We start from the raw sequence: 15229 nt of genomic DNA on the forward strand, positions 1-15229 counted from the left end.
ACATCCTATATGGTTGGACGCAACCTGTGTCGAAAAAGTGCGAGTGATTGGATTTCACTTGGATGCAACCGGTGTCGTAAAAGTGCAAACGGTGAGATTTTTTACTGAGCCTTTGTGTATGAGAGGGTTAACAGTTCATTTTCACTTTCTCCAGATGATTCCATGCAATATAGAAATGATCTCTCTTGCTGAAAGTGCCAGTAAGGACTGTATCTAACCTCTCCAGTCCAAGAAAACTCTCTGAATATAAAGGAAATTGTTTGGAGATAACAAAAAAGGAAATACATCATCAGCTTGAAGGGGTTGTCTATTCTTGTGTGTCATTTATGTCTTTGTCATACTATATTGTCCGTCTGTTTATCTGTAGCCAGATGCCTTAATCCTGTAAGTGGTGGCCACAGACAAACTGCCTCCATGTCACCCTGTCCTCTGCCATTTTGCTTCCCTCCCCCCAGCTTATACCCCCTCTCTCATATACCTCTCTTCTCCATCCCATCCTTGGTCCCCCCCTCCACCTTACTCCCATCATGTGTCAGAAATTATTAACCTCATATGCAGTTGTAAACTGGTAAGAAAGAAGTGCTACGGACTTCCCTGAAGCCCCTCTCTTCTGTGATGTATATTCATTATTTATTTTTGCTGCCTCCATGTGATTTTATTTTGCATATGGTATGCCTATTGTAATGGGGAAAATGAAAGCTGTACATGTTATTGAAAAGTCTCTCAGGCTGAATAAAATTGTGTGGAGATGGCAAGAATACTTTAAGATACATCAGTGGTTTGAAGGGGGTTAACCAATGACTACATGGGCCCTGTGGTTGTATTCTAAGTGGCTCTGGAGATTTCTCAGCATCTCTTCCCTAGTGATCTATTTTGCACATTACATCAATATCAAGCAAGAGGATGTTGAGGCTTAATGCAAAGTAAATCACCAAGGAAGAGGTGCTAAGGTGCCACGTGGTTTACTGTACCTTGCCATTATCGTCTCACTGGACAACTTATCTTCAGAACTTTCCGGAGCTGTGATGTACCATAGCAAGTTGTGTTTACGAGCTTGAATTGTCTGTGGTGTACATAGGAGTATCATAGCGTAGATTAACGGCACATTTACTCGTACCAGGGTCCTTGGCGGCTCTCATCTTTGGCCTGTATCCTTGTCTTTGGCGTGGGAGGTTTCTTAGTGCCTGTTCCTTAGTGATTTATTTTGCATATTACACCATAACTTATTCAGTCTGGTAATGTATTTTTATATTAGTGTATTCTTGCTGCTGTCAGACAATTTTAGTAAATTCAGGGGCAAGGTCATAGTTTGTGACCTCAGGGTAAGGGACTGAATAGGGGCTGCATGAGATTGAGCAGCATGGAGAGCTGCCATTAGGTGACCAAGGCCTTTATAAAGGAAACGAACAAAATGAAACGGGGAAAATCTCTGCCATTGAAGGGGTTAATTAAAGATACAGATAACATCTCTAATTTAAAAAAAAAAAATCCATTCTTAGCTAAGCAAAATCATTGGAAGGTGATAAGTATAAAAGCATATTTGGATTGAAGGGGTTTGAAATAGAAATAAAAATCACAATGGAAGAGATGTTAAGAGTCTTGTGCCAGTTTTTTTTTATTTTTTATTTTTTTTTTTTTCTTTATAACCAGGGGCGTAAGTCAGTCATCCACTCCTAAATTTCTGAACTATGGTAGTTTAGTTCTGGGGTCTTACAGCAAGCAATGGCTAATGTGGGACTGGATGTTAGTTTTATCATCTATCCAACATCTAATCTTGTGTTGCCCCTTGAGGAGTGTAGGAGCTTGGGGGCTAGGCAAGTTGGTCCTGACATTTAAGATGAGAGTGACCAGCTTCATTCATCCCTGAGAGCATTACATAAGCACTAAGCCCCAGCCACCCCTTGGATATGAACTGACAGAGGCTCAGACTAGTTGGAACACCTTAATTACCAACCAAACCACTAGGCACCATAGTTTGGTTATATGGTTACCTTACTATCCAGTGAAGTAAATGGTTTTTTAGTCTACAGGAAACCATTTGGCTTGTCACTCAGTGTAGAGTCACCTGTAGACAGAAGGAAGAGGAAAGAATGGAGGAAGGAAAGACAGAAGAGGAAGAAAGGTAGAGGAAAGAGCAGCACTACATTGAGTGAGTGGATGGTGTGATGAGTGCCCCCCACCTAATTATTATCATTATAATTATTGTACAGGTATCAGGTTAAGTTTCTGAATTCATACTGGAAGGAGGAAGTATAACTGAAGTTTATTTACATCAGTTTACATTTATTTACAACAGCTGAAGTTTGTTTACACCAGCTGAAGAGTATTTACACCAACTTAAGCCTGTGTCTCGTTACATTTATTTGCAGTTGTCCAGTAAGTAATGGTGTCTTTGTTATTTATATATTGCATTTTTTTGTACAGTGACTTGATTTCTTCTTAATCAAGAGGTATTAGCTGAGTTACTTTAAATATAAGTGTCTGGAGGTAAGAGGAATAAGAGGTAAAATAAACAGTGAAATGTATGTAATTGAACTGAAGAATCCAAAACAAGATGGGGATGTGTAAGACAGTGTATAGTCAGCTTCTTTTTATCTGATGGAACTACTCTACTCTCAAACTAATACTAAGTAGTTGTGTGCAGTTCAGTAAGCCTTCGTTGTGAGGTAGGAATGAGTCTCCGTATTTACTAAGAAAATTGTCCCTCCAGTTTGACTCAGTCTGACTACACATGGCCATCAGCTGAGCTGAAGAGGATACAAGATTTCTGTCAGGTGAAAAGAAACAGACTATAGAGCACAGGAAGTCCTTGTTATATGCAATTTTTAATTCTGTACTAGCTTTCTGAAAAATGGCCTTTCAACTCTTTGGCTGTAGTAAGTTTTCGTTGAGCAAAATAAAATTATTTTTCATAGCCTAGAATAAAGTTCAGAGCTATTCATTTACTGGCAGAATGGTAATAATGATAATTTTTAATAGACATAGATTAAAAAGGATGACTTTTGTTATCACAAACATGTACACCAGAAATATTTATGACCACAAGGCATCCAGGCCTTCACAGCAACTACCACACACCCTAGCATTCCCAGTGTTTGGAAACATGGAACAACTGCCTCCCTGTCAGAGACTACCCTGATATGAGGGATACAGTTCTGTGCACCAGCCTGTTCCAGTACACAACACCAATCATTATGTGATATAGAGACACAACATGCCAAGGTACATAAACCACCACACAAACATTATCAAGCTTTCCACAACATCTCACCTGCGGGCATTCCAACACTAGGGGAAAAAAAAAATACATGCATTATGTGCAGGGCAGTGTAGCACCATACTACAAGCCCCCTTCCTGGCATCCACCCTTTGGAGATGTCCTTAAATAGAGCTTATCAAGTCCACTTAGGCTCAGGGCAGGACATCATCCAACCCTCCTCAACTGCCAGCTTAGATTTGGGATGGTTGGAATCATAGATGACACATGCCCTGCTTGTGATTGGGCACTGCTGCTACTACTACTACTACTACTGACTTGCCATATAACAAGGACTTCTGTAGTGACATTGACAGATGAGTCGAAACAGCAGCATTCTGTTTACAGTAACAGTATTATTTATAGCGTAATAAAAGTCAGGGTTGCAACAGATTTTATCCTATATTATTTAATATGTTCTGCCTTGTAAATTTGTGCTAGGGACATAGGGTGTGCTCCTGTTTATTGATCTGGACTGTGCTGTCTTAGCATAATGAATTCCATAAGAATTGGTGCTTTTCAGAAACAGAAGAATATTATCATTATTGTTATTACTATTTTATTATTATTATTATTATTATTATTATTACTCCTTTTCCTTTTCCGTTTCTTCCTCTCATACACCCTAGACCCTCTTAGGTTTGAAAGAGGTAATATGGAATGACAGTTACTTTTACATTTTCTGTAAGATTTTTTCAGAGAGTAAAAGAAAAGACAGTAACGTTGTTGAGATGTTGGGAGTTGCTTGGAAAGACATGAGATGAGTAATGCATTCTTGGTTAAAGCAGATTTCAGTTTAGGTAAAAAATTTAAATGCACTACGCACTAGCATAGGACATCATGTGGGCTGCATTTCTATAGTTTTGTTTTATATATTTAGTGAGTTTAATTATTGCCATACATATATACTATAACAATTCTAATGGTTATAAAGACGAGTCCTTTGCTAAAATATGAGTTCAGTAACTACAGTATAATGAAACAGTTTCTGTCAAGACCATACTTACATATCCTGTTTTGAAAAATGTTTGTACGATATTTTTAGATGAAGTCTCTATTACAACCCCTAATGACTTATATGTATTAAGGTTAACTTGGCCCAGATTTTCATCGATTTATAGCTTATTTCACATATCTCAGTGGCAGCAAAAGACAATACTGTGGTTCTTCACCCTCCCCATAGCACTTCTTCATGACTAGCACCATATCCTAGTGTTAATATCTTCTTTCAACTCAGCATTCAAGATTGAGAGATGGCAGTTGTAGTCCAGGTAATTGTAAAATAATCATACTCTTGCCTGTATTGTAATTCATTATTTGTTGCAGCCTCTTTTAGGAGTTGTGTATCATCTTCTTGAAGCTGAAACTCTCTCAAACAGTCTAGTCCCTTCAAAGATGAATATGGCCTGTGAAAGTCAGATGATGCAGAATTTCATTGATACAGTTGTAGTACAGTGCTTAGTATATATATTTAACAAGATCATATCAACTATGAACAGAGACCCAGAGTGCTGCATATGTGTAAGTAGTAGTTAGTAGTAGTAGTAGTAGTAGCAGTAGTAGTAGTAGTATGGTAGTAATTGTGACCCCATGCTCATTTGGACATGAACCTGGTGGACTGCAAGCTGAAGTTGCCCTCTTGCAGCCCACCATCCTCCTTTTGGGAGATGAGGGGGGAGTTGAAAGTTACATCCTGGAAGTAGAGCCATGCAGTTATAATGGTGTCACCACATGAAGGCATCCCTCTCTAGCTCCATATGTGTAAGTAATTGTGGCTTGTTGGGTTACACAGTACAATACAGACAAGATTAGCAGTATTTTTGGTATGGAATTGGTGATGTTATTCTTGTATCTTATTTTCTCATTGAAATACAATAATATGTCTACTGTCTTATGCTATTATATTTTCTTTAAAGGAGCAACTCAGTGCATTATATTGTACCAGGTAAAATTTAAACACTTATACATGCACATTGATTTTGATTTTTAGATATTTTGTTTCTAGATGATGCCAGTCTGCTTGTTATTGTTTATTAAGCTGACCTTTTTAATTATCTCAAGTCAGTCATATGAGTCAGCCATAGTATGGGGATTTCAAGAAAGGAAGCTTAGCATCATCTGACGATTCGTTTATGAGCTTATATTACAAACTGTCGATATAATCATTCTATCTTCTGACTGACTCTGCATGTACACATTCAGAGTCCAGGCTGAGACTCTCACATTGTTACATCTCTCATTACGTATTGCAAATGCTAGCAACTGTTGAGAAGTGATTAGCTTGTCTTGGCACTTGGTTTACCTTGCAATCCTCAGAAAACATCAGCTGTACGATGATCAACCCCAGGACTCCTTTAGAGGAAACATGGCGTCATTTTTGTGTTATAAACCTTCCACATATTTGCCTACCTTACTCACTTGTTTCCCATGCCACATGGCTACACTTAATAAACTTAGCTTATATATTCACGTCCAGAGCTTATGGGGAAATAGAGTAATGTACTGTTTTTTCAGTATATTACCAAAATACTTTGTAAATTCTGTTGAAATAATTAATTGCAACATTTAGCCATTCTTTGATGTCATTTGCAACCCTGGCTTTTCAAAGATTCGGATATGAACATCATAGTTTGTGCTATTTAGCATTAAGTTAGCATAAGGTTATTATATTGTGCTATTAATATATTAGATTGCTGTATATTGTGAAATAGTTACTTTTGATCAAGTTTTTACACAAGAATTACTGTAGTTAGTTTTGAGTAACTACTGTAGTGCTGTACAGTATTTAGTAACTAGATCAGTAGTCAGTAAACATATTTTGACTTTTTATATTTATGTATTGACAAAACTCTCAGTCTACAAACTTGTTGAGGCTCAAGTACACGGTGTTTTAATGTAGCAGAAATGTTTACACGTGTCCAGATGCTTGCATTTATTGCCACTGATGTATGACCGGCTTCTGGTTTGCTGAGGAGGCTTTGTACCATCTTGTCCTCCAAGACATACAGGTCAACCATGCTATGTGATTGGTCATTATACAACCATTTGTTTATGTGATATTAACATTTTCACTTGCTTTATGTTCATGTATACAGTTTTGCCTTTTTTTTCTTTTTTTCTTTTTTTTTTTCACCATTTTGCTTTTACGGCTATTACAGTCTTGTACGAGGTATGAGTCTTTGATAAAGGATTTCCAGTTTCAGTTATACATTTGCTACAGTTCCTCTGTTCTGTATGTGATCAATTGTTATTAGTTTTTAGTGAACATAACCGAATCGTACTGCAAGGTTGACCCATAACTGGGTCATACTGCTTTCCAGTTGTACAGATATCCTTCATCCCACTCCCTCCCCCCAGAAAAGGAGATGGTGAACTGCTGGAGAAGAGTGACATCTTGCAGTCCACTGGGTTCACGTTTTAATTTTTGTAGTTTATTATTGCCGTCATCAGCTGGGCTGGGGTCAATTCATTTTTGTCAATTCAGTTCAGTTCCAATTCAGGATAAAATCTGAATTAGTCAATTCCAGTTCAGTTTAGTTCATTCATAAAAAAAGAAATCTTCAGTTGATTATGGTCGATATATCATTCAATTAAAATGTTTTCTATTCAAAATCAGTCTTAATCTGCCTAGTACCATTAGTCTAATGGAAATAAATAAAAATGAGGTTTCAAATTATGTTTAATTTTTTTTGTGATAGCAGACTGTATATTTTACTGTTTTTTGTGTATGCTGTAAGTTAAGTATTGTACAATAATGAATTCGCGTATTACAGTATAAAACTTTATTTTATCAATTCAGTCATCAATTCATTTATATCAGTTCCAATTCAGTTCAGTTAATTTTTTGTATTTTTCTCAATTCCAGTTCAGTTCCAATTCAGTTCATAATTGACCCAGCCCTGGTCATCAGCTGATTTTATTCACTTCGGGAGAGACATATTGCTGTCGAGGAATTATTGAAGGCTACATTTAACTCTGTTAGTTCAAGAAATCTCCCATAAGCTTAATGGTTGACTGGAGACAGCAAGAATACATTGAGAAGTATGTCATTGGGGGTAAACAGGTTAATGTAAGGAAGAGATGTTACAGTGTCTCCCCAGTGGACAAGAGCAAGGTTCATCGAGACGCTCTGGTTCAGTGGTTTACCAAGCATATTAATTCTTTTTGCGTCCACTGTATGTTCCTATAGAGGGAATGAGCTTAACTTAGCCTGTTGTTACTTTGTTCCATTTTCTAAGAAGTTACAATTTGGTTCGTATGTGTAAGCCTTAAATTGCAGAGTGGAATGCAGGCGTCCAGTATTTGATGATAATTTTTGATGTATGTAATGAAGCAGGAATATATTTTGTCTTCCTGTATCATTGCTGACTGCATTCTGGAATGTAGGATGCAGGCTAATCATACCAGATAAGTAAATAATAAACTCTGAAGTACATGACAAGGGTAGAACATACTTTGCCTTCGTATATCATTGCTAATTGCACCAGATAAGATGGGATGCAGGCTGACCATACCTGATAACCACAGATGTTCCATAAATGGCCATTAGAAATTGAAGCTTGCATTCCACAGCAGTTTAAGGATTAGCCTCCTCAGCCCGATTATGTTTTTGTTTAGTTCTTGCTCTATCCAGATGATTTTTATTCAGCTTAAGAGAGGGGTTTAGAACTGGAGGGGTTGGATATAGCCATCATTAACCCCTTCACAGTTAATGTCTGTTGGAGAGGGATGCCTTCTTGTGGTGGCACTGATGTAACTGAATGGATTTGTTATCTGGTTATACAGACATCCATCAACTAGTACTGCTGTTACTATTAAAGGTATGTCCTGTGGTTGAGTAAAATTGGTTGGAGATACCAAGAAAAAAAAAATACATATTGAACTGAAGGGAATCTAGATGATATCCTTTTATTTTATTCTTAGTGATGTTTGATAATGTTATTGAACCTATGAAGTGCTGCTAATATTGAAAGGGGTTTATTAATGTTGAGTCTAACCCCTCTGGTTTGAATAGACTATCCAAAACTGAATAAAATAATGAGGACATGGCAGGAATCAAACATAGAGGGCATCTCCAGTTTCTGAGGGTTTATGCATACAATCCTACAAATGACACATTTGTACCAAGGATGCCCCATGTGGCGGTGCGTTGCTGGTGCTGGGCTGGTGCTCTCCCGGCATCATACATTGATCTTGTTGCTTGTAGTTTGTCCACGTTAACTCGGCGTGGGTTTTCATCATCTTGCAGCCTGCTTCCTGTACCATTTTGGCTGAGTCAGATATCTGTATTACTGTGGTTTATGTTTTTATTATTATATTATTATTGTATTGCGGTAATATTATTATTATTATTATTATTAACAGCAGCAGCAGCAGCAGCAGCAGTAGTAGTAGTAGTAATAGTAGGAGTGGTATTATCATTATTATTACAGTACTTCTGCTACTACTGTTACTGTTATTATTATTATCATTATTGTTATTATTATTATTATTACTGTACTATTATTATTATTCCTCCCACTTTGACGTAGTGCTGCTCTAGGGTGTCTACCCTTTCCTCTCTTCCTACCTTCTTTCTATGCTTCCTCTTCTGTCTTTCTTTCCTTCATTCTCTCCTCTTCCTTCTGTCTACGGGTGACTCTACACTGAGTGACAAGCCAAATGGTTTCCAGTACACCAGGAAACCATTTTCTGTGCTGGGTGGTAACCATATAACCAACTAATGGTGCCTGGTGGTTTAGTGGGTAATTACGGCGCTCCAGTCGGATTGAGCCTGTGTAGGTTTATATCCAAGGGATGGTTGGGGTTTATTGCTCACGTAATGCCAGTCAGGGATGAGTGAGGCTGGTCACTTACATCTTAAATGTCAGGACCAACTTGCCTAGCCCCGGGTGTCTACTTTCCTCATGGGGCAACACAGGATCAGATGTTGTATGTATTATTATTATTATTATTATTATTATTACAGTATTATTATTATTATTATTATTATTATTATTATTATTATTTATTGTAGTTAATTTCAAATTGTTGTGTTAATCATTGTATATCTTTTCCATAGCACTTCTTCATGACTGGCACCTTATTTTGTTAATATCTTGTTACATTTAAGCATTCAAGATTGAGTAATGGCAATTCTAGGCCAAGTTACAGTGGACAGAATAGGTTAGTTAGTTTTTTTTTTTTTTTTTTTCTGTTATTGGAATGTGTATAAAAAAAAAAAAAATGCCCATAAGGTATGTTTTAGTCCAAATTTTTCTTATATGTGACCAAAGTTGACTCTTTGGCTGGTATTCTCTTCGGTTAAGGGGGGCTCCCTAACATCTCTTCCTCAGTTATTTATGTTTGGATATGCCTGGCTAATATCCTTGTGTATGATATAATGCAGAGTATAGTGATCCTGGAAAGATTTATGTAACACAGAATAGGACAGCAAGGTGTGATAAGCAGAGTAAATCACTTAGTAAGAGGTGTTTGGGAGCTTCAGTAACCAAGGAGAATATGGGCCCGTTAGTGCGGTGATGTGTGTTTAATTGTATTCCTTTACTGTAGGTCTATTGCACTAACCTGGCCCAGATTTTCATCCTTTTGTAGCTTATTGTACATGGCTCATTGGCAGAAAGGAACAATACTGGGGCTCTGCATTCGTATCATAGTACTTCTTCATGACTAGCATTATATTCTAGTACTGTATTAATCTGGTAATATGTCTAGTCTAAGTACTCAAGATGGAAAGATGTTAGTCGTAGGCCAGGTTCGTAGATGAATTTACAAGTACTGTACAGTAATGGGAGATCTTGTACAGTGAAGGGGTTAACGAATGCAGAGCGAAAGAGTAGCATTATATAAATGGAAAGTCCTGTGTATAATACATCTTAGCTCCTTCATTTCAAAGAGGTTCTCCAAAGCTGAATAATATAATTTGGTTATTGGGAATAATAATTTAGGAAAGATATCACCTGTTTAAGGAGGTTGAGATATTGATATGTTACTATACAGTACTCTCTTTACTCCAGCTTGGCCTAAAATTGTCTCCATGTGGAATGCTGAATTGTATTTCTGGTTTAATACTAGAATATGGAGCTAGTCATGAAGAAGTGCTATGGAAAGGATGTAGAGTCATAGTACTGCTGTTTTCTGATACTGAGCCATATGAAATAAGCTGCAAAAGGACAAAAATCTGGGCCAAGAGTAAAAATATTATAATTATTGAGCTTTAATGCCTTTGAATCTAATTGACATGCTTTTTAATGTATTCTTGCTGCAGCCAGGTGATTTAATTCAACTTATGAAAAGTCATTGATATTGATAGGGTTGATTGAGGCTATATTGAATCTCAGAAGTTCAAAAAGCCTTTCCTAAGCTGAATAAAATTGCCTGGAAATTACGTGAATGAAATTGAAATGGTGTCATTGGATTGAAGGGTTTAAGAGAGTATTGCTTACCACCTACTAAGAATTCCGAAGGCACAATCCTTACTGTCATCATCCCCATTATATACTGAACTACAGGCAGTCCTTTATGTACTGTATAAGTGTTTTCTTTCAAAGTATCACCGTTTTTGCCTTACAACTGGTGCTTCAGAATGGGCGAGACTGATGAAGAGGATCTGTAGTTATAGTTCTTTGCCTTAACTTGGTCTTGGCAGTTATTTCTTCATACTGTGGAAGGTTTGTAGCTATGCTTGTACATTGAAATTATCATGTGGAGAGGATGGAGAGTGAGAGACTGATAAGCAGTGCATATGTGAGTGAGGTGGAGGAGGGAGGGGGAAACCAGGGATGGAGAGAGGGCAGCCAGATGGAAGGACAGGGTGACATGGAGTTGAATTCATTTATGGCTACTCCTTATAAGATGAAGGCATATGGCAGTAGAGAGGGAGTTATAAATTGCTTCCTTTGATTATCTTTTTCTTACTAAGTCAGCAGTGAACTACGGAAGAATTGCATATTGCAGTCCTATTGCTACCAAAAAAGCCAACTTCTCACATCCTCTAATAAGCCTAGTTGTATGAAAAAAGCTGTGAGACATTGGAAAACATCTCTAGCATGTAACAAGGATTGCCTGTACTTCCATATGGACATATTTTAAGTGGTTTTGGAGATTACCTAATGCCTTTCCCTTAGTGATTTAGTCTGCTACACTTCAGTATCCTCCACCTTGTTATAAATATAAACTGTGTTAATATTACAGGGATATAAATAACATCTTGAGAATGTTAATGTGTAACATGCTAAATTCCTTTATTCCTCATCGGCTCCTCTTTAGAATTTGCTTCCCCAGATAATTTCCCCCAAAACTTCAATCCATAGCAGTTCAAGTTACTGTTATAGATTTAAAAAAAAAAAAATGAATGGAGGACACCTGTAGTCTGAGGTATGGATTTTTTTTTCCTCTATCCTCTATTCATCTGTTGAAAAAGATATAAATAAATAAATAAAAAAATTGCTCAGAATACAAACTTTCAAGTCATATTTTCAGTGGCATGGGAGGCTGTCTAAGACTTTTTTTTTTTTTTAAATTTTTTTAATTGACACCCACCATCCTTACTGATCTCGTACATGACTGGTGTTGGTATTAGCGGGGATGTTCTTGGGATTATGCTGGTGGGTCATAGAGTAGATTATTAAGTATGCTGTAACAAATTCAAATCCTTAAATTGTTCCCAGCCCTAGCCAGGATTTGAACCTGCCTCTCTACTGACTCCCCCACCTTATCATTCTCTTGTTAATCAATGTAAAATCTTCACAGTTTATGTTAGTAGCATATGCGAGGACATTGAGGAGTACTGAAAATGAGTCATTAGGGAAGAGGTGCTAAGACTTATGGAAGGCTTCTTGTTACTTCATCTCTGGTGGTTTATTTTGCATATTACACCCTAACATTGTCTTATATGCCATTTTTATCATTGTAATTGATGTAGTTTATATCAGTAGCAAATAAGAAGTTACCAAGGTGTAATGTGGAGGCAAAACCACTAAGGAAAAGGTGTTAGGAAATATTCAAAGCCACTTTTAATACCTGTGACCTATGGAGCGGACATCTCAACACCCTCGTCCTAGCTCCCACCAACCAATGGCTGTGTTATTATTCAAAACTATTGCACTAAGTCCATTTATTCTCTTATACATTTACTACTTCCCTCCTAGTGTACGACGCTCTTCATTTTTTCACCGCATAATAATAAATAATGTATGGTAATTGTGAAGAAAAATGATACCATAGTTGTGATGGCATTGTACATAGAGTATTTAAAGTACAGTATAGATATATTAATGCACTAGATGTGGTGGGGAATTTTGTACATCATTCTTGCTGTTTCTTGATGATTTTATTTAGCTTTAGAGAGACCTTGTTTGCAGGAGAGACTTTTTGTGGTGCAGATGTTAGATGGAGACACTATAAGCTGGAGGTGTTAGATGGAGAGATTACTTGAACTGGAGGAGCTTGAGAGACATGGAGGTGGAGGAATTAGAGAGACTGTTCAAGTTGGAAATGATACATAGAGAGATTATATGAGGTGGAGATGTTACACAGAGACACTTTGAGCTGGAGGTGTTAGTTATGGTTTACATTGATACCTCCATTACTGATCTCTATCTCCGTTGATCTGTCTATCTATTTATCTATCTGTCTATCTATCTCTGTCTTTGTCTCTATGGGTGCTTACCAAAGCCAAGTAAAATCATCCAGTACGAGCAATAGTGAAATATAAAAATTCATCGCCACATCTAAGTCATTAAACCTTGTATAGTACTGTAAGTGTTCCTACCATTCTCTCTTCATCATTACGCAACGTTAATGTACAACTCGCATCCATCATTGCATATCTAGAGACTCCACATAATTGTTTTTACTGTCTGAGTGAAGCCTTCCATATTTTCCATTTTGTTTTTGTGTCTGAGCAGATCTATACAATTTTTAGAGCTGCATAATGTTTTCCTGTCCACGGATCTTTCCATGTATTATTTTGTAGACCCACATAACTTTTTGGCTCTTCAAACAAATCCTTCCATGTTTTTCAGTTTGCTTTACTGTATGAATGAATATTTAAATGTTACCGTTTTGTAGTCACTATGTAATGTTCATCCTGTCAGAGCAAATCCTTCCATATAATATTTTGTAGATTCACATTATTTCATGTCTGCAACTCTTTTCATATAGTATTTTATAGAGTCACATAATTTCATGTAAGTGCAACTCTACTGTATACACATAAATATTTTGTAGGTTAACATATAATTTCATGTCTGTGCAACTCTCTACATATATTTTGTAGATTCATACATAATTTTATGTATGTGCAACTCTTTCCATATAATATTTTGTAGAACCACATTAATGTTTTACTGTCAGAGCAAATCCTTCCATAATTTTTTCATTTATGTGAGTGGCAGTAGACGACACACGCTCTAGGCAAAGCTGCAATAGGGCACACACAAATATATGTATTTTTTTTTTGGGTCTAGTGGTTAGGATGTCCCAGTTGGAGTGATGGCCTTGCATAGGTGTGATCCCCAAGAGGTGGTGAAGGTTTTTTAACTATGTAATGCCACCAAGGGAATTAGGCTGGTCATCAACCCCTAAAAGTACTGGGCTATGGTAGCTTCAGGTCCTTGCACCTTGAAGGGGGTTGGCTGTATTTTTTCATTGCTAATAACTTGCCATTGCTTTGATAAGGCATTAAAAAAAAAAATCTTCTTTTGGTGCTTTTGTATGGTTGTGTACTGCTTGTCCAAATGTTATCTTCATACCAAAGTTTGCCCTTTGTGTGGCACCTGTCATCATGTTACTCAGCAAAGGGTGTTTGAACGCTGATATATGTACAGAGGTGAAGAGATATGCTGTATGTTCAGGTACAAGATTTCATAATTGTTCATAATTTCAATCAGAACAGTGATATAAAAATTGTATGTCAAGTTGGAAAGTCTTGAAAAACTGTGAGTACTGTATAGTATTTGATCATTGATGAAAAACTGTACATCAAGGTGGAATAGTCAGGAATAATTAAGTCAGCGTAATAAAGGAACAGTGATGAAAAATTGATTGTTATGTTAGACACTGTGATTAAGACAGTTACAGTTTTTGTTAGAAGTTTGGTATTTTTTTAAAGTTAATGGAGTGATTGTAATATGAAGTTGGCAGCAATAGAAAGTGGATTGTTAAGTCAGCAAAGTGATGAATATTTTTTGTAGACCTGCAGAGCGATCAGAAATTATACATTCAAGTCAGCACAATGGCACAGCGATGAGATATTGTTGGAACAGTGCTAGAATATTGTTGGTCAGTAGTGTAACAGAGAATTTATTGTTACATTAGCACGGTGATCATATTATGTACATTATAACTCTGCACATTGATGGAAGATTGTACAGTATGTCAAGTTTGTACAGAAATGAGAAAATTGTACACATTAGCACAGTGATGAAAATTTGTATGTTAAGTCAGCACATAAAAAAATGGATTACAGCATTTATTCAGTACTGTACATTTATAGGCCATTATATGTTTAGTTGCTACAGTGATGAAAAATTATGCTTTAATTTGGTACAGTGAAGAAAAATTATACTATAAATTAGTTATATACAGTGATGGAAAATTGTTTATTAGGCACAGTGATGGTAATTTAAGTGAGCACAGTGGTAAGAATGGTATATAGAAGTCAGCACAGCATTTGCATAAGTTGGCACATTGATAGGAAAAAGATGGAAAAATTATGTGTATACTCAGAAGCAATAATTGGTAACCCCCCAGCTGATAAAGCCAGGACCAACCAATTTCCCATCCTCCCAGGGATGGGGAAAAAAAATGGGGATGAGAGTGAGGCTGCATTCACACCAAATACTACCTGGTGTGAACAGTGGCAGGTGAGAGTTTTGTATCACTATAACCTATACAAGTGGCCAAACTGGACATGGACAAGGTTGGGCAAGAACTTTTATAGGTTACAGTGATGCAGAACTCCCACCCTTG

This window comes from Coenobita brevimanus, chromosome 106 (genome assembly GCF_032717465.1).
Source record: "Coenobita brevimanus isolate Jiangsu-jjx chromosome 106, ASM3271746v2, whole genome shotgun sequence".
Lineage (NCBI taxonomy): Eukaryota > Metazoa > Arthropoda > Malacostraca > Decapoda > Coenobitidae > Coenobita > Coenobita brevimanus.